This window comes from Rhinolophus sinicus, linkage group LG03 (assembly GCF_036562045.2).
Source record: "Rhinolophus sinicus isolate RSC01 linkage group LG03, ASM3656204v1, whole genome shotgun sequence".
Taxonomy (NCBI): domain Eukaryota; kingdom Metazoa; phylum Chordata; class Mammalia; order Chiroptera; family Rhinolophidae; genus Rhinolophus; species Rhinolophus sinicus.
This window is the reverse complement of record NC_133753.1, coordinates 40,931,738-40,953,910: the sequence shown is the minus strand read 5'-3', so window position 1 is coordinate 40,953,910 and position 22,173 is coordinate 40,931,738. Positions and strand designations below refer to the sequence as shown.

The following is a 22,173-nucleotide window of genomic DNA, read 5'->3' as shown; positions in this document are numbered from 1 at the left end:
CCCGGGAGTGGTGGTTCCCTCCGCTTTCACCTGACCCGGACTCGAGACACCCCTCCGCGAGACGCTTGGTTGGGTCCGGGGCGGGGCCAGCAAGCACTCCACGTGCGGTTGCGATCTCCGAGCTCTGCTCTCCGGGTTCGGATGCCTCCCCCGCTACCTCGGGCGGGCGGGGGGGCGGAGCCTCAGGGGGCGGGGAGGGAGGCGGGGGCGGGGGGCGGGGCCGACGGGAGCGCTCCCCTAGCTGCCCAGGGCGAGGGGCTGAGTGGAGTGGGGCAGGCGCGGCGCCGACAAGAAGGGACGGAGCGCTGATTTGAGTCCAACGCCTAGTGCTCCAGACTTTTCTCCGAGGTACGAGCAAGAGCCCGGCGCTTGGGGGCCTCCCAACCCGCCCCCTAGCCCGGCCACCGCGTCCCGGCCTCCCGCTGTGCCCCCTGCCGGCCGGGCGGCGGCGGCGGCGGCGGCGGCGGCTGGACGGGGCTTTGGGAGGGTTTCGGGAAAGTCGCAAGCTCCAGCGAAATCTGTGACTCCTTCTCCGCGTCTTTCTTCGCATTCACCTCGCTCCCTCCGCTCTGGGCGTCGGGCATCGGGCGGGTAGGTCGCCTTCTGCGAGTCAGAGTTCGCCCACGCTGGGCTGGGAGGCCGGAGCTCCGGGGCAGCGGGGGAGGCGCGGAGCTCCGGGGCGCCTGTGCAGCGAGGGCGGGAGGCCGGCCGGGGCTGAGGGCTGCCCCTTCGGGTTCACTGTGCTACGCTTGGTTCTCCGGTGATCCCCAGCGAACTGTTCTGGGGGCGCCTGTCCGTCGCGCCCCGTAGCTGTGACGGGGCGCGGGAGCCAGCCCATGAGCCCTGCATTCCTGGGAGCCGTGCCTGCTGCCTGTTGTGCGCGCCTTGGGGCCGGGCAGCCAGGCTGCGGGAAGGGACCCGAGCGCAGCATCTGCCCCATCGTCCCTGAAAGTGCCTAGTCCCAAGAGCTGGAAATTGAGTTGGGGCTCGGCGGCGCCAGAAGGGGGCCTCCGTGGGATGCTAGTGGGGGGCGCGGCCTGTAGAATTTGGGTTCCTGGAGGAGCATGCGGCGCGCAGGCCCGGCCACGGGCAGAGGAGACCACCAGCCTCTCCTCTAGGATGGGCAGGAACTGTCAGGTATAGACAGCGGGTGCCATCCGTGTGAGGTCCATAGGGATTATAACAGCACCTCGAGTCCGGGAATGGCATAACCAAATGGTGAGGGCGTTTTCTTAAAGGCATGAGTAAATGGAAAGCTGTCAAAATAAACATTTTAAAGTTGGAAAGAAAGCTGGCAGATTTTCAGGTTGTGCAGTTATGTATCCAGAGAAATATTAGATTTTTTACACCCTTTTCGTTTTCATTTTTTAGTAAAAATCTGTTTTACCAATATTTCCCTCAGGAGTTGTGCATTGCCCACAGCGGGAAAGGAAAACTTCAGCCAGCGTTCTCGGGTTGCTTTTGCCTGCAAGCCTTGTGCTTTTCCGCTTTTTTTTTTTTTTTGAGTGCGCAGAAAAAGTATCTCTTGCTGGATTTTCCATGTATGATTCTGTCTCTTCTTTGGGACCCAACGATGTTTGTTTATTGGTTTTTTAAGCATCTATTTAAATTAAGATTTTTCACAAAATACTCCCCGTTGCCACAGGGTGTAGTTTATGGATTAGAAAATACTGCTGGAGAAAGCTGCTAGTGGCTTCATTTTTCAAGAATGTAAGTCATTTCCTTTCTGTGATTTCAGGGAGTTGATCTTCCACAGCATCAAAACTTTGTGGGGAACATTTTCCGTAATACGTCTGTCATTAAAAACGCTTTTGACTTTTGCATTTTTCTTCTTAGAGCAGCGCATTAATTTAGGTTCAGCACTGTTAAAGGATCAGAAGTTTTTCAGGATCTACAGCATTTTAGACCATTGTAGAGAGTAATTTTAACATTCACCGAGACCTACAAACAGCCTGCAGGATAGAGAGTGGGGGAGGGGAGAAGACCAGAAAAGAGAGGCAGGAAAACAGATGGGTTTGCTGTTGTTCTTTGTAGTATAAAACTTCAAGCACCTAATCATTTTCCTTGGGTGTGGTTTTGAGAAATAAAAGTATGTTAAGAATGAAAATACTCCACAATATGAGACAGCTGACATTTGAGTTCTCTTTCAGTATGTTTGTAAACATACTGGATTTATATTTATATTAAAATGGACCTTTGGGATTATTAGATGAGAAGGCTCCCCCAGGGGGTATCTACTATCAAGTTATCTGCAGGATATCTTCTCCAGAAAGCAGACTGACTGTAATATGAACTAATTTTCCTCCCCTTGAATTGCTTGTAAGAATGCCTGAGATCTGACACTCATAGACCACAGTAATCAGCAGCTCTTGCAGTGCCCCAAACATTTTAAGTGACAGGAAATCTATTTTCACCCCTTCCTTTTCGGGGGGCAATGGGGGGTAAGATACCAGCTTCAAGTGCATAATTTGAACTTGAAGATTTAAGATGCTCCTAGCTCTCCAGGAAAACAACATGGGCCAGGATGAAGACACTGCTTTTGAGAGCAAAATGTCCATGTATTAAGTAATAGCTTTTAGCTATAAGTCCTTTAAAAACTCATTCAGTTGGGCTAGCTGAATTGGGGAGGGGGGTGTTGTAGAGCTTTTCTGGTTTCTGGACTTTGTTTCCACTTTTAACTACACTTATAAAGCTTTTGGCTTTTAGAACTAATGACATAATAGACTGCGTAGCCTTTTGTGGCAGATGCTTGAAGTGAAAGTTTCAAACAGAATTGTTTCTGACTGCGCTGTCAGGTTTAGAGTTTAGTGTAAAAGAGTCCTGTCTTACAACTAACTTAATTTTGATAAAGGAATTCTTTATAGTTTTCAACTTGGATATTGCACATTTTGATTTCTAGGGCTACGGGTTTACAAAAAAAGTTAAACCTGCAAACAATTATTTTATTACATGAAAGCCAGTACCAAGAAAAGATTAATTCAGTCCAGATGTAAAAATGTATGTGAATTTTAGATTTGGATGATCTCAACAAGTTTTCCCTTTTGTTGATGAGGCTGCCTGGATCCCAGATGGCATGCACACATTATCCTTTCGGTGGTTTTCTGAGTTCAGAACTAAATTTCACAGGCTTTTCCTAAAGTCATTTTAATATTGTTTTAAGTCTTCTAAAGAATAGAAAGTTTTCTGCACTTATGCAGAGATGGGTTTTTCCTATTACTCATTAAAACAAACCTCATAAATGTCCTGGCTTGGTAGATGAAGCCTATGTCTTTTGTAAGTGGGGAAACGGGAGGTATTCAGTATTGTGTATCCCTGTGCCCTGTGGGTAAAGCATAGAAGCTTTGGCTATGCCAATTCCAGCTCTCTTCTTTTAAAGAAAAGTTTTAAGTGTGTTTACAACTTTGAGTAGACTCCTGTTGGAACACAGTGTGTGTTTTCTGTTACACACAGCAGTTGGTCCTGGTATGATGAGCCTCTTATCCCATCTCCCAACGAGAAACAACACACAGAATTTATAAGAAAACTCCAGTATTTTTTCATTATATACATTCCAGTATTTTTCATTATATATATTTTAGGAAGTCTTTGTGTGATTATATAATTACATATTTTGGGAGTTTGATTACATTGTGATCGTGTAGAAAACAATTGAGTGTAGGAGAGGGGAATGGGAAAGATTTAGTGAAGGAATTTTATGAGTGGTGCAATTTTAGTTAAAATGTATCTTTCCTAAAACTCAACGGGAAAAATGTTATTGTTGGCCTCTGTAGTTAAACTTTGATATAGGGGGTAGTTGAGAGGGCTTTTTGAATTGCACATTATCCTGAGGAAGAGGCTTTGGGGGCCTATAAAAATAAGTAGAAACAAGTTAAAGGGATAATTTGAGAGGAAGGAGGAAGTAGAATACTGGGCATTGAATTGCAAGGAAAATCTAAACTTAGAAGGATGAGTATTTAAAACAAGACTGAAGTGGGGAGAGCTTTCTATTTAAAAGTAGGAATTACAGAATAAGATCTTTTTAGCTGAGAAAAAAAGGATTAGAATTAAGGTGCCCTATCTTGTCTTATATACAACATGAAATAGTGCTAAGTGATATTTATCCTGGAAACTTTGCCTTCATGTGTATTGAATCACTGGTTTGGTGTTAAATAGTTTTCCGGGACTAGATGCTTATGATTGTGTGTCCCCCCCTCTCCCTCCGTCCCCAGGCCACTTCTCTTTTCAAAGACTGAAAACAATTTTTTTTGTCTAAGCTCTAATGATTCTACAAATATTTAATTAGTCTCCCAGCATTTGGGAGAACTATAGATGCCCACCCTTAAAGGAGCTCTATAGAAGTAATGGCTGAAGTTATAATAAAGTTTTGAGTGAAAATAAGCAGTCTGTACTTCCAGTTGTCTTACATGAATTAGTGGTATAAATACTTCTGGTGCAAGTTTGTGTACTGTCATTTTATATGTAACAAATGGAGTGATCACGCAGTATACCACATTGATCAAAGAGGGATTATTGAACACTGGGAAGGGGAAAGAAATCACTAATCTGACAGCTGGTTGTATTACCTGAGGAGGAGGAAAAGGTGGTGCTGAAACAAATTCTCAGATGAACCTAATACAGGCCGAAGGAGAAGGCAGACTTTCCTGGAGCTCCTTGAGGTTGTCTGTAGCACAGCATTTTCTTGAATGCCTTTCCCCACCCTTGTGGCCTTACCTATCAGAGTTTGACCTGTATAGCATGAAACTAGGTAAAGATTGGGGCATTATCCAGGTCATTTCATTAATGTGATAACTGGGATACTGCTGACCAAAAGTATCTATTTAGAACTTCAATGTTCCAAATTGATTATCCTGTGATATTGTTAGATGTTTTCTAATAACTTTGCCTTTGTGCACATATGTTACAGAATTTTGAGCAGTAATGTTTTACTGGTATATGGAGACAGGGAAAAGCAATATTTTATAACAACTTGTTGCCATGGTTTTATGTAGAGGAAATCATTATAAAAGAACCAAGCAAATGCTAGGTGAAGATAATTAGGAAATGAATGATGTTTCTTTTTTTTAACTTCTCAGGAGGTTTTCTGTCTAGTTTACATTAAATGAAGTGTAATTAATTTTCTCCCTACAGGTAGCTGTCCTCCCTACACTTCTGCTGTTCAGTTTCACTACATTGCTTTTTTGGAGTGAGGGGTCTGTGGCTTAATTTTCTTGAACTTGTTGAATAATTCCATACAACCAGAAAGATGCACAGATCAGAAGTGTATAGCAAGTAGTGATCATACCCAGGCAACCAGCATCCACGTCAGGAGACAGCACATTACTAGCCCCCGCAAAGGCCTCTCCTTATGGCCAGAATTCCTGCTCCAGGGGTAACCACTCTTCTGATTTTTATTGGCAGTGGTTAGTTTTAACCTGTTCTTGGACTGCATTTAAATGAAATCAAATATGAGTTCTGTTTTCTGTTTTTTGCTTAACGTAGTGTCATGTCCAAATTGATCCAGGTAGCAGTTCTTTTTTTCTTTTTTTTTTTTTCTGTGAATGAATATACCCAGTTTATTTCCATTCTGTTGATGGACCTTTGGATAGTTTGGAGTTGGTATGTCGGGTATGACCTTTTGGTGGCTCGAGAAAAATCAAGCACTTTGGAGTTGAAAGGAGAGTATAGTCTTAAGATTAAAAGAGAAAAAAAATACTTCAGAAATGTGACAGAAGAAAGAAAGCAGTATCATGAAAACACTAAAGGCTCAACTCAATCCATAGAATCCTTGTGTTTCAGGGACACAGTTTGGAATATACCAACTGGATAGTGCCAGATTTCAGTTGAGAATTGGGAAAAGTGAGCGGACCTTAGGCGACAGCCAGCTCCATTGTTTTTTAGAGGTGGAGGGCTTGGGGTCCCTTGAGATTGAGTGATTTGTACAAGTCTCACAGCAGATGACAGCACCACGAGTCAGGCTGCTTCTGACTCTCAGTCTAGTCTAGACTAGTGCCATCTGGGGGCTGAAACTCAGCCCCCTTCTCTGCAGTCCAAACAGTGAGTCCACTGGCCTGGAGGGACTGGGTGCTCTTTTCTGATTCCCACAGAGGTGTGCTGTAGACAGACAGACTAAGACCTGCCCAGAGAAAATGGAGCTGTAGCCCAGGGAGGCAGAACTTTGCTTCCTCAAGTCTGCTGTACTTGTGCCCCATACAGAGCCCTTTGGACTTCTCTTTTCCCTTTTCTTCCTCTCCTTCTCTTTTAGGACTCTCCAGGGAGACCTTGGTTTATAAGTGCCAATAGGTGATATCTTGAGGTCTCTCCTGACTCATTGTTTCATTGATCCATAAATGATCTAGGATGGACCGTAATTTCAAAGACCTGCTTTCTAAATATTTTTTGAATAGTTCATTTGTGAGAAAATGTTGAAAAAAGATTTTTCTCTCTTCCTGCCTTTATGTTCGCCCCCCCCCCCCTTTTTCTACACACTTTTCCCCTCCTTCCACCCATCTCCCCCTTCCCAAGTTATTCCTTAAATATCCCTGGAAACATCCGGTCTCTGTACTTAAAACAACAGTGAAATTCTGATCCTGAAGTCTGTGGCAGTCCCCTGGAAACACTTATTTTGTAAAATGTCGGATTTCACTGAGAAATTTAATAGATAAAACAAAATACTTGCAAAGGAAAACTATTGATATAGATATTTTCTTTCATGTTTCCCCAAAGGGAAAGGATGTTTTCATGGTTCAAGGAAAGGCTCAAACCTTCAAGTTAGGCTCATTAGGAAGGTGAAAAACAGGTAAAATGACAGACGTTTTACAAATGGGTAATAAATATATCTTGCCTGAGTGAGATACTGCTAGTAACAGCAAAAACTTATGTGTAATCTTAGAGAATAAAAAAAAATGTGCTCACTATTGTGACAAATTGCTCACTGAAATTACTACAGAAAAGAATAATATGTTTTGAAGATGACATTGAAGAGTGGCAGTAAAATGTAATGGTAAAAATGAGAACTTTCAGGTCGGTCCTCAGGGGTCCAAATCCAGGCTCCACTATTCTCCAGGATGTAACCTTGGGGAAATTACTTAACTCTCTGAACCTCTTTTTTCTCATCTGTTAAATGGGTATAATAATAGTAACTATCCCACAGTATCCCACAGGGTTGTTTTGATTATTAAATGAAGTCGTACCTGTAACGCAACTGGCGTGGTCTGACATGGTCAAGTAATGTTAGCTCTTGTTACTTAAGACAGAAGGAAATGATGTATAAAAAGTACTCATAGTTTTTTTGGACTTCCCTAAGCTTTTGTTTATAAGCAGTTGTTCACAAGATTTTATTATATTTTGTTTATTGATGTTATTAGCAGGCAACAAAACCTAGTATTTCTGTTGCAGATATTGGGCAATCTGTATTGCCACCAAGAACATCTGGTCTGTTCCACTGATCACTAATTGATCGAATTATTTTTCTTAATTCTCTTCTAATTCCTAGCAGTCTCAGTCCTCCAGCTTCTGGTGCTGGATAATTCTTTCTTTCCAGATGCTAAAAAGTAACTTAAAGAGTCCCAATGGCCTATGTCTTTTGCTCCTGTACCCTGTAGATTTCATTTGAGTCCTTTAAAGAGAGCCACTAGTATTGGGGTAAGACAATGGTTTATTCCTCCCTGCCCCATTCCCCCCCTCCGTGGGCACAGTTTATATAATGTGGGTCAGACCCCTTTACCATTTTCTGTTATGAGGCCCAAAGCCTAAGATTTTAAACCAAAGGGAATGTTTAAATCAAAGGGAATGTTTAAGAAAAACAAACTTAAGCACTTTAGAAAGACACATTTACATCTAAACAGGATAATTACAAGCCCAGTCAAATAGGCACAGGCTCATCCAGAATAATCATGATGTATCATTCTGATCTGTTCATTAAAAGGGGGATCTACCGCAGCGAGCCCTATTCCCTGCAATGTGTTGTGTAATATCTTGAACTTAGTGAACATTTTTAAAGCATTAAGTTCACTATGTCCATTAAAAAACAGGTTTTACATCTTTCTGGAGTATCCAGGTCTTTGGCTGAATACTTTGTGCGGTCCTACCAAAGTGTTTCTTTTCTGGGTGGGAGAACAAAATACACGTGGATGGAAAGGTATTAGATGTTTCCGATAAGTACTAAGTGGAGTCCTGGTTTGAGGGAGCAGAATCAGTGATGGCTGAAGGAAGGGTGTTGTGAGCTTCCCTGGGGCCGCTACATTTGTGTTGGGCCACGAGGTCAGGGTGGGATCTTTCTATTCTTCAAGTACAAATGAGCTTTTCTAAAAGTAACAGGAATGGTCAGGATCTCATTAAATATCAAATTGAAGCCTCAAATATTAAAAGAGAACTATGAAATTGGAATTACTAAATGTTTAAATTGATTTATTCATTCAACATAACATATGCCTACTATGTGCCAGGCACTGTTTCAGGACCAGAGATAACGTCAGTGAACAAAATAAAGGAAAAAAACCCTACCTTCATGAAGCTTACATACTATGAGGAGACAATAAACGTCACAGAGCAAATTGTGTAGCATTTCAGAAGGTAATAAGTGTGACTGAAAAGGAGCAGGTAAGGGACACTCAGCGTGCTAGACGTGGGAGGCTGTCAGTTTGAAGTACAGCAGGTCCTTGAATAACATCTTTACATTATAACATTGATGAGATACCATAGGACCATAACTCTTTTTATATCAGTTAGCCAGTGGTAAAATTGGTTTCATGATATGCCTTTCGCTTAAAGTTACAGGACCTACCAGTGACGTTAAGTGAGGACTTTCTGTAGGGTGGTCAGGTAGGTAGGCCTCCCTGAGGAGACGACTTGAGGCAGGAAGGTGGCTATGCCGAGACACCTGAGGAAGAGAGTTCCAGCAGAGGGACTAGCAGAGGTCTCAGGTGCAAACACGCCTGCTGTGTCCAGGAACAGTGAGAAAGGTCACACAGCAGCAGTAGGTGAGGTCAGAGAGGTTTGAGCAGCACATCAGGCAGGGCCTGCCTGGTGGACCATTTTAAGAACTTTGGCTTTGACTCTGAGTGCAGTGGGCAATCATTGGAGAGTTTTGAGCAGAGTAGTAAGGTGACTCGACTTTGGTTTTAATAGAATCACTGGCCCTAGTGTGGAGATAGGAAGATAGAGCAGGTAGTCAAGGGTGGAAGCAAGGACACACGTTATCTGTTGGCAGTAATCCAATTAAGAGATGCCAGTAGCGGTGGAGGAGGGGGTGGGAAATGGCCAAGATTTATTTTGTAGGTTGAACCAATAGGATTTCCTGGCCGGCTGTTTGAGGAGCATGAGAAAGAAGGATCAGAGTCAGGATAACATCAAGGCTTTTTGTGTAATTATGGAGTTGCTGTGACTGAGACGGGGATCTGACAGAGGAGTTGGTTTGGGAAAGATAACTAGGAGCGGTTTTGAACATGTTACGTTCAACTTCCAAGTGCAGAAGTTAAGGAGGTTGTTGGCTATAGGAATCTGAAGCTTCAAAACCAGGTCCAGGCTAGAGATATAAATTTGGAAGTCACGAACAGAATTTGGATGAGATCACTTGGGGAATGGATGTAGACAGAGAAAGCAGTCCACGGAACAAGCTTTGTTTGGATCCTGTCAGCATTTAGTTTGTGGAGAAGAGAAGAAATCTCAGAGTATCTTAAGCCAAAGGAATTATGCACATATTTCTAACATAGTAGACATAATTGTCTCCATTTCCTAAGTAACAGTGTTATTATTAGAAGGGAGTGTTAATTCTGTTGACCCACACCATGGGAAGAGTGAACTATGAGGTACTTTTCTAACTGCGATAAGGCACTTGGGCTGAGCCTGAGGTGCTTCATCCTTTAGAGGTTGAGCTGATAGATAGGAAGTGTCAAAAAGACTGGAAGGAGCCGCCGGATGGATGGGAGGGAAATTGGAATGTCCTTGAAGTCAAAGGAAGGGTCTCAGGGAGGAGAGAGTGAATCAGTGGTGTCATGAGTTGCTGAGAGGTCAAGTACGATGAGGACTGAGAGTCATTGGTGACCTTGACCTGAGCTGTGTCAGTGGAGGAGCGGGGACAAAATCCTGATTGGAGTGGGTTCTAGAGAGAAAGAAAAGCTTAAGAAGGATAATTCTGATTTTCCGTTCAGTTTCTTATAAATAGGCAATACTGAATGTGAGTACATGTTAATGTGTCTGATAGGATGTGAGTGGGACTTTAGATTGCTGGGGGCCATGAGGGTCTTCAGCAATGGGGAGCCTTTGAGCTTCCGCCAAGTTACCCTTGGTAAAGCTAGTGTGTAGATTGTAGTCTGTTTTCTTTTGAAATAGAAAAAAAACTTCTGATGCAATTTCGTTATTTTTTTATTGCGTCCCTTCAGATAAGAACTATATCCTGGAAGCACTGTCACGACGTGATAAGACTTTGCTTGCTTGTTTGTTTTGTTTTCTAGTAAAGACATGTTCTTTAATTGCACCCATTGGTCCTTTATGTGAAACGGACACACAGAGCCCCAGTGAGACCTGTGCTTTGAGTTAGCTTCCTTTTTAGCAGTGCTGACCCTGGTGGGTCGGAGCTGAGCACTCCACACATCGCAGCCCCACAAGCCGGGAAGCCTGCAGTCAGGGCTGCCCGAGCAAATGAAATAATAGAAAGACTGCTTGTTTAATATTTCTTTTATGCTTTGTGCATGACTTTCATGGTGAATATTATTTCAGAGCATGTGATTAAGCACTTTTCATAGCTCTGTATTTTATATCATAATTATGCACCAAGAATTTTCTCTTCTGGGATTACCTTTGAATTATAATGCTAACTTTCTGCAATACTATCACCAAAACAAATCAACAAGTCTCTGATACTAATTACCTCTTCTTTCCCTAAGCTTATTAAAATGTGAACACATACGCTTTTAATGCTTAAATATTATTTTTGGGTAGTTAAAAGCTTACAGTGACTGCAGAATTAAAAACTTTGTTACGTGTGCTTGAGTGTTATTTGGTAATAGAAGAAAGTAGAGTAATAGTTTTCAGAAAGTTGCGCATTATGGGAAAATGCTGGAAAGAGCAAGGACTTTTTATTTGCAGTGGATCATGACACATGTTTTTTGAGAAGTGGCGCTCTGGCGATGATATGTATGTTGCTAGTGGGTTGTGGTATATCCACATCACGTCAGCATTCTCTTAGGTATTGCTCTGTCAACACTGTTTTATTAGTATCATTTTGAATGTTTTTTCAGCTGAAACTTATAAGTCATTACAGTTAGTTAAATGAATGTAATTGGCTTATAACAGAGAAATACTCACACAAGGCCAGTGTGAAATAATTTGGCAGTGGTCACCGGGGTGTGCAGAGGTGTAAAACTAAGCAAATTTTGAAATAAATATTAAGTCTCTTAAGTCAGTGACTACAGGATGAAGTCCTGATCTCTTAGTGTGGAATTCAGCGTTCTCAACCTGAGTTGCAAGCCTGTGCCACCAGGAGGATTGGCTGCAGACATGTTTTGGTTTCCAACATAGTGTTGAAGACATGTGTTTGCCAACATTTAAAAATTGAGAAATTGTACATTGAAAATGTTTTAATTTTACACCTTCTTTTGAGAAACTGGAAGGTATGGCAGTGATCTCATGGAGCAACGTAACAGCGTCCCTCTTATGGGGAGTGTGTGCTGTGCAGTCACCCACAGTCCCCAGCAGTGAGACTCATGCCTCTGACATTGAGATCAAGTTGGCATTTTTCATCCTGCAGACTTCCCTCTTTTGTTACCTGCCCCTGTAGGCACTGAGTTTCCTCTCCTTGTGTTGCAGATACTTGACTCATTTCCCAGTGCCGTCTCAGGGCTCCTTATGTCTAGCCCAGTTGTTCTCTCCATTGTCCCGTCAAAGATACATGCCCTTAGTCTGCGTCCTGCTTCCTCTTCTTCCCTGAGCTGAGCTGCACGGTGCCTGTATCACTTCATTAGAACGCAGCTCGTGCTGCTGTACACTCATCATTTTACTTGTATCTTCTAGTTTTTAAGTTTCTCGAGGACAGCGACTATATCTTATAAATTATTAGTGACTGGCACATTTATTTTAGACTTACTAGATTAACTGTTGTTTGTATTTAACTTCTAGTGGATGGTAATCTGTGATTATAATAATGCTATAGGAGAATTAGAAGATGCCAAAACCTCGCATAAAATCTACTTCCTCAAATAGGGCCTTCTTAATTTACTACGTGCATTCCTTTGTCGCTTTGTAGATTACCATTTATGTAATCCATGTGAACATTAATTCTCCAAACACCTCCTTTATTGTCAATTCTCTGACTCTGTTATGTAGGTGGAGGGAATCTTCCAAATAAATGGGTCCTTACTACATACCATTTTATTATTTTAGATCTGCTGCTTTCTAATGGTTAGTATTGTCTTAAATGTCTTATTCTTTCATTCGTTTGACAAATAGTGTGTATAGAAGACCCTGGAGAAAGTGTGAACTTGTCAGGTGTGATGGTACCTGCTTTCCTGAAGTTTTTCTCACCTTTTCGCTGGAAAGGCAGATACTAAATAATGGAGTACAAGTATATAATTGTTCAATTTGGCAAGTATTTCTAAAAAGTAGAGGTGTTCTGAGACCTTATAACAGGGCACTGTGGTTTGCGGATCAGGGCTGTAGTGGGGAGAGTAAAACACGACTAAATTCCAAACTCCTTGACTTTCTCATAATTCATGGCAGTTTGTAAAATATTCTGAGTGTAAAAAATTTAACTTTAGAAGCAAATTAAGGGGTAATGTCTATAACAAAATAAGAGTTTAAAAGAAAAACAAAACTTTTCGAAAGAATTTACCATTGCCTGTAGTCATTGCATTAATGAGAAAGAAAGAATTATAATGGATAGCTCTTGAGTTTACTGTCTTTTGCTTGGTACCTGAGTTGAACTCTCTTTAAAAATAAGCAAACAAAAGACAAAAGGGAAATTGGGCTAGAAATTTCAGATAAAGCTAACTTGCAAAACAACTTTTATTTTATGACACTAATTATTTCAAAGATATTTGCAGTTAGGACTTTTCTTACGGCTTTCAAAAATAGGTTATAAAAAAAAAAAATTAACTGATTTATTCCCTCCAGCGTGACTAGTGGATAGTACTTTATTTTATACTTTCAAGCCCATGACTGAAAAAAATTAATTGTTTATCAGTCTGATCCTGGAGTGATGTAAATATGGTGTCATGAAAATCCTCAGCAGTAAAGTTGGTGACATATGTGAGCCAAAAAATAGAATGGAATTTTGTGTGGTTGCATACATTTTATCACAAGAATCAGAAATGCTTTAACTATTTTTTTCCAAAGAAAATAGAATTCTATACTTAACCCATCTAAATATAGTAATAAAGTTATTTTTTTTTGCATAGTTTAGTGTCAAACTGAAACAAAGATCAGCTGCAGTGGTGCCATTTCTGAAATCTCTGTTGAGAAACTCATGTTACTTGTAATTAGAGAAGGAGATTCGGAAAAATTAACATATTTAAGGAAGTTTTAGTTCACATAAACCCAAGGTTTCCAAATGTGATCTTAAGGAAATTTAAGGAAATGAGATCAGGGAATAGTTTTTAAGAAATGTCAAGGGTCATGCAGAATTTAGAATAAATTCCAAATAAATCTTTTTAAAATAAAATCTGTTTAACCTCAAATATTCATTAACTGAGCTCCCATTCAGTGAAAAAAAGGATGTTGAATTGAGGATTTGTAATTTACTAAATTATTTACTTTTACTGGTGCCTTAGAGAAATGTAAAGAGAAATTGTCATGAATTTCAGTTGTGGCGTAAACCCTAGCAGGGAATGCTAGTGGAAATTACCTAATTTATAACATAAAATACAATTTTCTTTAATAGTCGGTTTATGGATTCTTGAACTAGACTCGTGTTTATGACAAATCAGTTTGCAGGAAATTTGTAATCAGATATAGGATCTAAATGAATGCATTTGATGTATAATCTGTCTTCTGCTGAGGAAACTTTGAAATATATTCTCAATTGCCAAGGGGATGAAATTTTGTTTGGAGGTCGTGTAGGCTGGTTAGTGGTCAACTGAATTCCATTTTCCAGAGCTTGAATCCTGACCAGACATGTTGTAGTGATGACTCTGTTTGTATATCTTTTTCTGGTATGTTGTTAACTGTCTGTGTTACTGAGGTTAGTCACGTCTTCCCAGGTAGGCAGTAAGCTGTTTGAGGACACGCACGATGTCCCATTTCTACCTCTCTTGAATTCTTCCATAGCTCCTAGAAAACTGTTGGCTCTTGACTTAAGCCCAACAGTGTTTAACAGCTTTATTTTTTCTGATCTAAGATGACAGAGCTGTCATCTAGATTTAAACCTAGAGCAAATCAGAGAGGCATTTGACCCATAAAAGAAGTAACAGAAGTGTATTTGTGAAAACCCATATGCCTATCTCCCAAGTCTGACATTTAAATAAAAGATAACTCTTTGCATAACAGGGATATATGTATTCAGATTTCATGTTAGCCTTGAAAAAAAAATACATTTTGTTGCTTGAATTTTCAATTTTCAAAAGGCTATGAAAAAAATACAAATTTTGTTCCTTAAACTTTCGAAGACCCTAAGTAAAGATTGGGTTTTAAATATTAACACCAGAGTGCAGCACTAGAAATTATCTGATTTCTCGCCGCAAGAAGGCAAAGTCTCTTTTGGAATACCTTAGTTTGGGGTTTCTTTCTAGCCTGCATCAGAAAGAACAGGGTTTCCTGTTTCCTCATGCCGTGGGCTTTCTGTGAGCATAATGGAGGTACAGTGTGCACGTGTTTCCTGTGCTTTCCTGGGCTTGACCAAGGCGTAAGCTTACTCCATTGCAAATGCCCGTTGAACCATTGCTGCAGTTTTTTCTCCTTCGCTTGACAAGTGGTGGTGTCCACACCTGTTGTGGTGATCAAGTGGTCCCTGAGGAGGTTGTCTGAACATGACATGGGCCTCTCACTCTTTGAGTTGGTACGCTTGGCCTTGTGGCCTAGGAATGTGGTGATGCTGGACCTCAGATTTTCTTATAAAAGAGCTTGTATTGGCCTTACCTTTCTTTCAGCTTGGGCGTGGGGGAGACCCACAAGTTGGGATTATTTCTGAACAAAACTTTTATATTGCTGTGCCACCCATCTTACCTGCCGTTGCTTTGACCACCTTGGAGATACGAGTTTTAGTTTCTCCGAACTTCTGTTTCTTCCTCTCTCCTCTGTTTTCTTTTCCTGCTTCGTCTGACCACCTATGTGTTCTCTATTATTACAGGGGAAAAAATAATATCCTCATACCATATATTCTAGATTGGGATGTAATGGCTAATAGAAAAAAAATTAAATGTATAGAGATTCTACTCCCTCCTAGTGTATTTTACTCGTGTGTGTGTGTGTGTGTGTGTGTGTGTGTGTGTGAGATTCCTCCTGAAGATATTATGAACTAAAACCTTCTACAAGCCAGGGAGTAGTTTGACCCATAAAATAAACTAAAAACTGTGTTTATGAAACCCCATGTATGTATCTTCCAAGTCTGACACATGAATAAAATATAACTCTTTTATAACAGTAATAAGTAGTTAAATTTAACATAGCATTGAAAAATATAAATTTTGTTTAAATATTCAAAAACTACAAATAAAGATTGAATTTCGAAGATTACTAATAGAATGTAGCTATTAATATAAAATAGAATAATTTCCTGAAAGAAACAAATCAAGATGTCATTGATTAGGTTCCTCTGGTAGCTTAAAAAAATCATGTACATACTTTAAAATGTTTATGAGAATAGGTAACATAAGAATAATTCCAAGTGGTATTCTTTAAATTCTCTAAGATGCTAAAATGTAAAATAAAATGTTTTCATAAATGTATATGCATCTTAATTAATGGGGGTTTTCTGCCTAAATGTAGATAGAAATATACCCATACAGCATGACTTAAGAATTTTAACTATCATTAGAGTTTGGTGTTATAATAAGTCACAGTTCAGAAGTTGAATTATAGCTGATATTTGAATGAGGCCATGGCTCTTAAAGTGTTGTTAGAGTATGAAAGATAATATTATGATGAAATAATAATGGATTCAGAAGAGCTTTATAAATGTGATATCCTGTACAGCTATACCTCACGGTCTTATCACAGCTCTCTATCTGCATGATCATTTACTACTGACAGGTGTCAAGAGGACAAAGAAGAGTGTAGGAATTGTTGTAATGTACATGGGCCAGCCTTCAGGAAGGCTGCTTTCCCTAACTGTTGGTCATGGCCTGTTGGTCTGAGCTCTAACATTAAACACAAATGCGTACATGTTCATGGACACATAGTTGTAGGGTTAAGGATACATAGTGTTCATCAGATTATCTAAGAACCATGCTTTGTATATATTATCTCTCTCTTTTTTTTAACTTTCATTTTTAAGTGTGTTTTTCCAGGACCCATCAGCTCCAAGGCAAGTTGTTGTTTTCAATCTAGTTGTGGAGGCACAGCTCACAGTGGCCTATGTGGGGATCGAACCGGCAACCGTGGTGTTACGAGCATCGCGCTCTAACCAACTGTGCTAACCAACTGCCCCTATATTATCTCTTTTTTTTAAAATTAAAGGATGGTGAGGATTTATTTCCTTCAACTAGATTTTCTAGCATCGTAACAATTTATATCCATGTGACATTTTGTAGTTTTAAAAGGAATTTTTACTTTGGTTACTTTATTTGATCCTTAAAGTAAGGTCTCGCTATTTTATGGATGAGGAGGTTAAATGACTTGGATGATTCGACACCTTTACCCGATACAGTTTGTGACAAAACCAGAACATGATACTCTTCTTCTAACTCTGAGGACTGTGGGTTTTTTCCTTTTCTTGCCATCACAGTCAGTCACCCTATTGATAAAATATTTCCAGGGTATTTGCAAAATATGGTGCAACATTTTGATTTTTTTTATAGTCCCTTATTAAGTCAGTTTTAGTTTCCGCCAGATAGGAAATCAACTTGTGTTCCTTAATTAGCTTACATTGGTTTTGCCATAGAGAATTTTTGTGTCAGTCTGAACTGGTAGGGTAACCTTTTCAAACATATTCTACTTCCCGTAATAATGCACTTAACTTGGCACAAAATTCCAGATTGTTGAATTTTATCTGGAAAAAAGCACAAGATATGCCTAAAATTTCACACTATCAATCCTTTGTTCAGAGCAGCTGTTACCTTAAAAAAAAAAAAAAAATCTTTAATTTGTAGGATTGGTTAGTAAAGGGTAATTAAAATAAAATAAGGAGTGTTTGAAATGACTGCACATTATCCATTTAACGGTGAGATATTAAATACAGTTGCTTGATTTCTCTTTAGAACTTTAATTTTTAAATTGGACTAAAGAAGGCTATGAAGCTCCAATGAAATAGTGCTCGTCGTGTTTTATGGATGCGTATCTACCATAGGCTTTTCTGTAGGAAGTTTCACTTACATGAGGATTTTGCAAATTAAACCAAATTTAGCATGAGACCATCTACAATTTATTCTTTCACTCAGTCATTTATGTGCCAAGCATTTTGCTGGAAATTCAATGCTGAACAAGGCATGGACCAATTCTTTAGAAGTTAGAGCCTAGTTGAGGAGGGGAGACAGACAAACAAACGAACAATTATACCATGGTACCTCAGTGAAACATTACCTATGCGTATTTAAAACTCTTTTATTCAATTTTTATTTAACAAGAAGTTTTATCCCTCCAGAATTCTTGCTAGGATGATACCTTCAATAAACATAAAAGGCCAACCTTTGTTTTTACTTAGTATCCTTTAAAATTGTAATCTATTTCCCAATTGCCATGAATTCCTACATTTTAATTCTAAGGTCTGGTTTAAACTTTTTGAAGCCATAGGTTTAGCCAGTTTAGCTAATACTGTATCACTTTTGCTTATACCCTGTATCGTGCAGCAAAGGTTTTGAGGTAATGTCATATTACTTAACACATAAGGCATGTAAATGAACATGTAGACTCATCAAAGCTTTTTCTTTTCTAATCAGCTTTTTTATGATATGAATGACACAATATAAATAAACTGCACAAATTTTAAGTAGATAATTTGGTGACTTTTAACAACTGTATATAAATGTGTAAACAGTGTCACATCCAAGATATAGAAAATTTTTGTCATGCCAGAAAATTTTCCACAGCCCCTTTTGGTCAGTCTTCTCCTCCACCCTCACACCCTCCTTTCTCTCCTTTTTCCCTCACCCCACCCCCATCCTAGACAGCTACTGATCTTCAGTTTTGCCTTTACAGAATTCCATGTAAATGGAATCATATGGCATGTAGTCTTTTGTGCCTTGCTTTTGTATCTGACTTCTTTCACTGAGCATAATGATTTTTGGACTCAGGCATTGTATTGCATATATCTATCTGTAGTAGTTCCTTTTTATTGTTATGTAGTATTCAGGTGTCACAATTTGTTTATTCATTCACCTGTTGTTAATGGATATTTGGATTGTTACCAGTTCAGAGCTGTTACAAATGAAGTTACTGTGAACATTCATGTGTTAGTCTTTGCTGGCCGTACCTTTTCATTTATCTTGGGCAGATATCTAAGAGTGAGGTATCTGAGTTGTATGATCAATGAATGTGAGACTTTATAAGAAACTCAAATTGTGTTCCAAAGTGGCTGTAGCATTTGACATTCCCATCAGCAGTGTCTGAGATTCTAGTTGTTTCAAATTCTCACCAAGACTTGGTATTATCAGTCTTTTTTAACTTTAACCATTCTAGTGGGTTTATAGTACTACCTCACTGTAGTACTTTATATTTTTTCTGATGACTAATAACGTTGAGCATCATTTCAAATGCTTATTTGCCATTTGTATATCTTTTTCAGTAAAGTGACTGTTTAAATCTTTTTTCCCACATTTTAAAGAGGGTTGTCTTCCGTTAGTTGTAAGTACTGTTTATGTATTCTGGATTGAAGTCTTTCATCAGATAAATGTTTTTAAAATATTTTTCTCAGTCTGAGGATTGCATTATCATTGTTAAGTGAATTTCAAAGAGCAGAATTTTTAATTTTAAAGAAGTCCAATTTATCTTTTTTCTTTAATGTGTAATGTTTTCTGTGTTCTAGAAACCCAATATCACAAAAAATCTTCTATCAGTTTTATAATGTTAGTTTTTGCATTCGGATCTGTAATTCATTTAAAGTTAATTCTTATATTAGAGTTGAGGTCAATTTTTTTTTCCATATGGATATGCCATTGTTCCAGCACTATTTGTTGAAAGTCCATTCCCTTACAGTATTACCTTGGCACCTTTTTCAAAAATCAAATGACTTTATGTATGGCTCTGTTTCTGGGTTCTTTATTCCATTGACCTCTGGATCTGAGGTGATATGATTCCAATTGTTGAAAACATATAGCCTTTTTGTGGTAGGAAAGGGGAGTAAGATGGCAGTGATGCGTCTTTGGTGTGGGGACTTGGTCCTGCCATGAGGGATGGCTGACCTTGAACAGGCTGCCGAGGTGGTTTCCCCAGGATCAGAGTCTGTAGGTCAACCTCAGGATGCATTGCCTTTCCGGCATGATTAGAGCCCTGTAAAGACGCAGTGCTGAGCAGAGGGAGGACGGTTTCTGTTTTCGTTTGATTGGTTTGTTTTTAACTCCAGCCTTCAGGGTTGAGCTGTCGTTCCATTTTTCCTGGAGGATTAACCCTGTTAGCATAGGGTAAGGTATAATTCTGATTTCCTTCCTCCACACCCTTTAAAAAGCAGACTGTAAGTCTCTCTCAAAGCATTAGAGGATGAGTACTGTAAGGAGGAATGCTCTCTTTTGGCAATATGCAGAGGGGTTGTGCATCGCAGAACCAGAAAATCCGATGAACAGGAGGGTCAAATGGAGGCAACTCGACTGGGCGACTCAGTGACTCAGGATTGGATTTTATTGACTTCACACACCAAGGACCCAGGGGTTCACTGGGAAGTGGCTTTTATTTCTATTTTCTTTGGAATCTATGGGCAATAATTGAGTTGACCTTAGTTTGTATCTTATTTCAAAACCTCAGTTAAGTAGAGTTCCAGAAATAAGGCCTGTGAATTGGTATATGGGAACTAGAACGTTACTACATACCGTGTTTCCCCAAAAAATAAGACCCAACTGGAAAATAAGCCCTAATTTTTCAGAAGGACATCCCCTGAACATAAGCCCTAATACATCTTTTGGAGCAAAATTAATATAAGACCCAGTCTTATTTTTGGGGAAACATGGTAAGTACCACTTGGAAATGAGATCTCACACTTGGTGGAACGGGCACATTTATGACAGTTCTCTTCCAGAAGTAACCAAGGGACTTGAACACCAGAGGACAGGTAGCAGACAGCCAGCTTCTGATGGAAGATTCCCCTATGAAAAAGCTGAGATATGAGCCCTGGATCCCATTTTATACATGGCTTCTTCTATTCCCCACGGTCACTTTCATTCTTGGATTCATATTTCTCCAGAATAACACACATCACCTCAGTCTCCTTAGAGTAAATGGGCTAATGATTGGATGATGCCCCGAGAGAATGGCAGGTGGGGAAGGGGTGGTCCTAAAATATGGACTGTCGGTCTCCAGTTAGTCATCATCCAGTTCTCTGTGTGGCTGTAAGTGTCGTAATGTGTTGGAGATGAATTCCTACATGACAACAACAATAGTAAATAGTTTGTGAAGCTGTAATTAAAGAAGCCATGTATAAAATAAACACTGTAATCATTTCTCCTAAGGGTTTTTAAAACTATAAATCAGGGCTGCCGGATCGTTCAGTTGGTTAGAGCTCGAGCTCTGAACACCAAGGTGGCCGGTTTGATTTCCACATGGACCAGTGAGAAGCAATGGCTTGAGCTTGGAGCTGAGCCGCCATTGGGCGGCCAGTTTGCTCAGTGGTTGGAGTGCGGTGCTCATAACTCCAAGGTCTCTGGTTTGAGTTCCACACGGGCCGGTGAGCTGAGCCCTCTACAATTAGATTGAAAAACAACAACTTGACATCCTGGAAAAGCACACTGTTCCCCAATATTCCCCAATGTAAAAAAAACAAACAAAAATACAAACTATAAATCAAAGTTCTAGGAGTTTTTATGATTAAAATAATCATTGTTTCTGACTTTTTAAATTCATGTTTTCAGATGTCTTCGTAAGTTTGTGTGACAACTTTGTCTCTAACTTATGTATTCACTGCAAAACCCCCAAAAGGGTGTTAAATCAGGATTTTTATTGCAATATAAAACCTTGTTAGAATGTCCGGAGGAATCTTTTCCTTTGAAGTCTGTAGATTGTGCTTTTGATCTTCTTTTACTGTCAAGAGTGCCTGGACCTGTGAGCCTCACTTCACCCTGTTCTGCACGTTTGGCACATACTCAGTACGTGTGTATATGTCAGGGTGTGTTCTGCTCAAATGATACTTTCTTGGGTGTGTCCAGTTAACAAAATAATTTTAGCCCATAATTTATGTGCATAAGGGTAAAAATTGGATTCTTTGCCATCTCAGTCTTTTTTTTTTTAATTGGGGAAGGGGAACGACTTTATTGGGGAACTGTGTGTATGTATTTCCAGGACTTTTTTTTAAATTTTTTATTGGGGAACAGTAGTTTGTTTTTCCCAGGACTCATCAGCTCCATCCAAGTCAATTTGTTGTCCTTTCAGTCTTAGTTGTGGAGGGCGCAGCTCAGCTCCAGGTCCAGTCGCTGTTGTTAGTTGCCGGGGGCGCAGCCCACCATCCCTTGTGGGAGTCGAACTGGCAACCTTGTGGTTGAGAGACCGCGCTCCAACCAACTGAGCCATCTGGGAGCTCAGCTCAAGGTGCCAGGAGCTCGGCAGCAGCTCAGCTCAAGGTGTCGTGTTCAATCTTAGTTGCAGGGGGCGCTGCCCACCATCCTTTGCGGGAGTCGAACCTTCAGCCTTGTGGTTGAGAGCACGCGCTCCAACCAACTGAGCCATCTGGCCACCCTGGAGCTCAGCGGCAGTTCATTGACTTCATTTTAGTTGCGGAAGGTGCAGCTCGGGGGCCCATGTGGGAATCGAACCGGCAGTCCTGTTGCCCAGAGCTCGTGCTAACCAACTGAGCCACCCCCATCCGCCTGCCATCTCAGTCTTTTTCTGGCTTCGTAAACTTTTTTTACATATAATTCTACAATTATCAGGATAGGAGGCAGGTTTTATTAGCATGTGGGTATGTTTACT

General features: G+C 40.2%; 1 protein-coding gene across 4 annotated transcripts in view; it reads left to right on the top strand.

The window, feature by feature from the left end:
- Window positions 1–22,173, top strand: part of FRMD6 (FERM domain containing 6) — a 212,507-nt gene that overhangs the window by 140,454 nt on the left and 49,880 nt on the right. For 2 of the 4 annotated variants that reach the window (XM_019725689.2, XM_019725687.2), the window contains exon 1: window positions 215–348. The exons of 1 other annotated variant lie outside the window; for it this stretch is intronic. The gene's annotated coding sequence lies outside the window, so the exon portion shown is untranslated. Of the gene's footprint in view, window positions 1–214; window positions 592–22,173 lie in introns of those variants that run through there. One more of the 4 variants, XM_074327479.1, reaches the window with a different exon arrangement.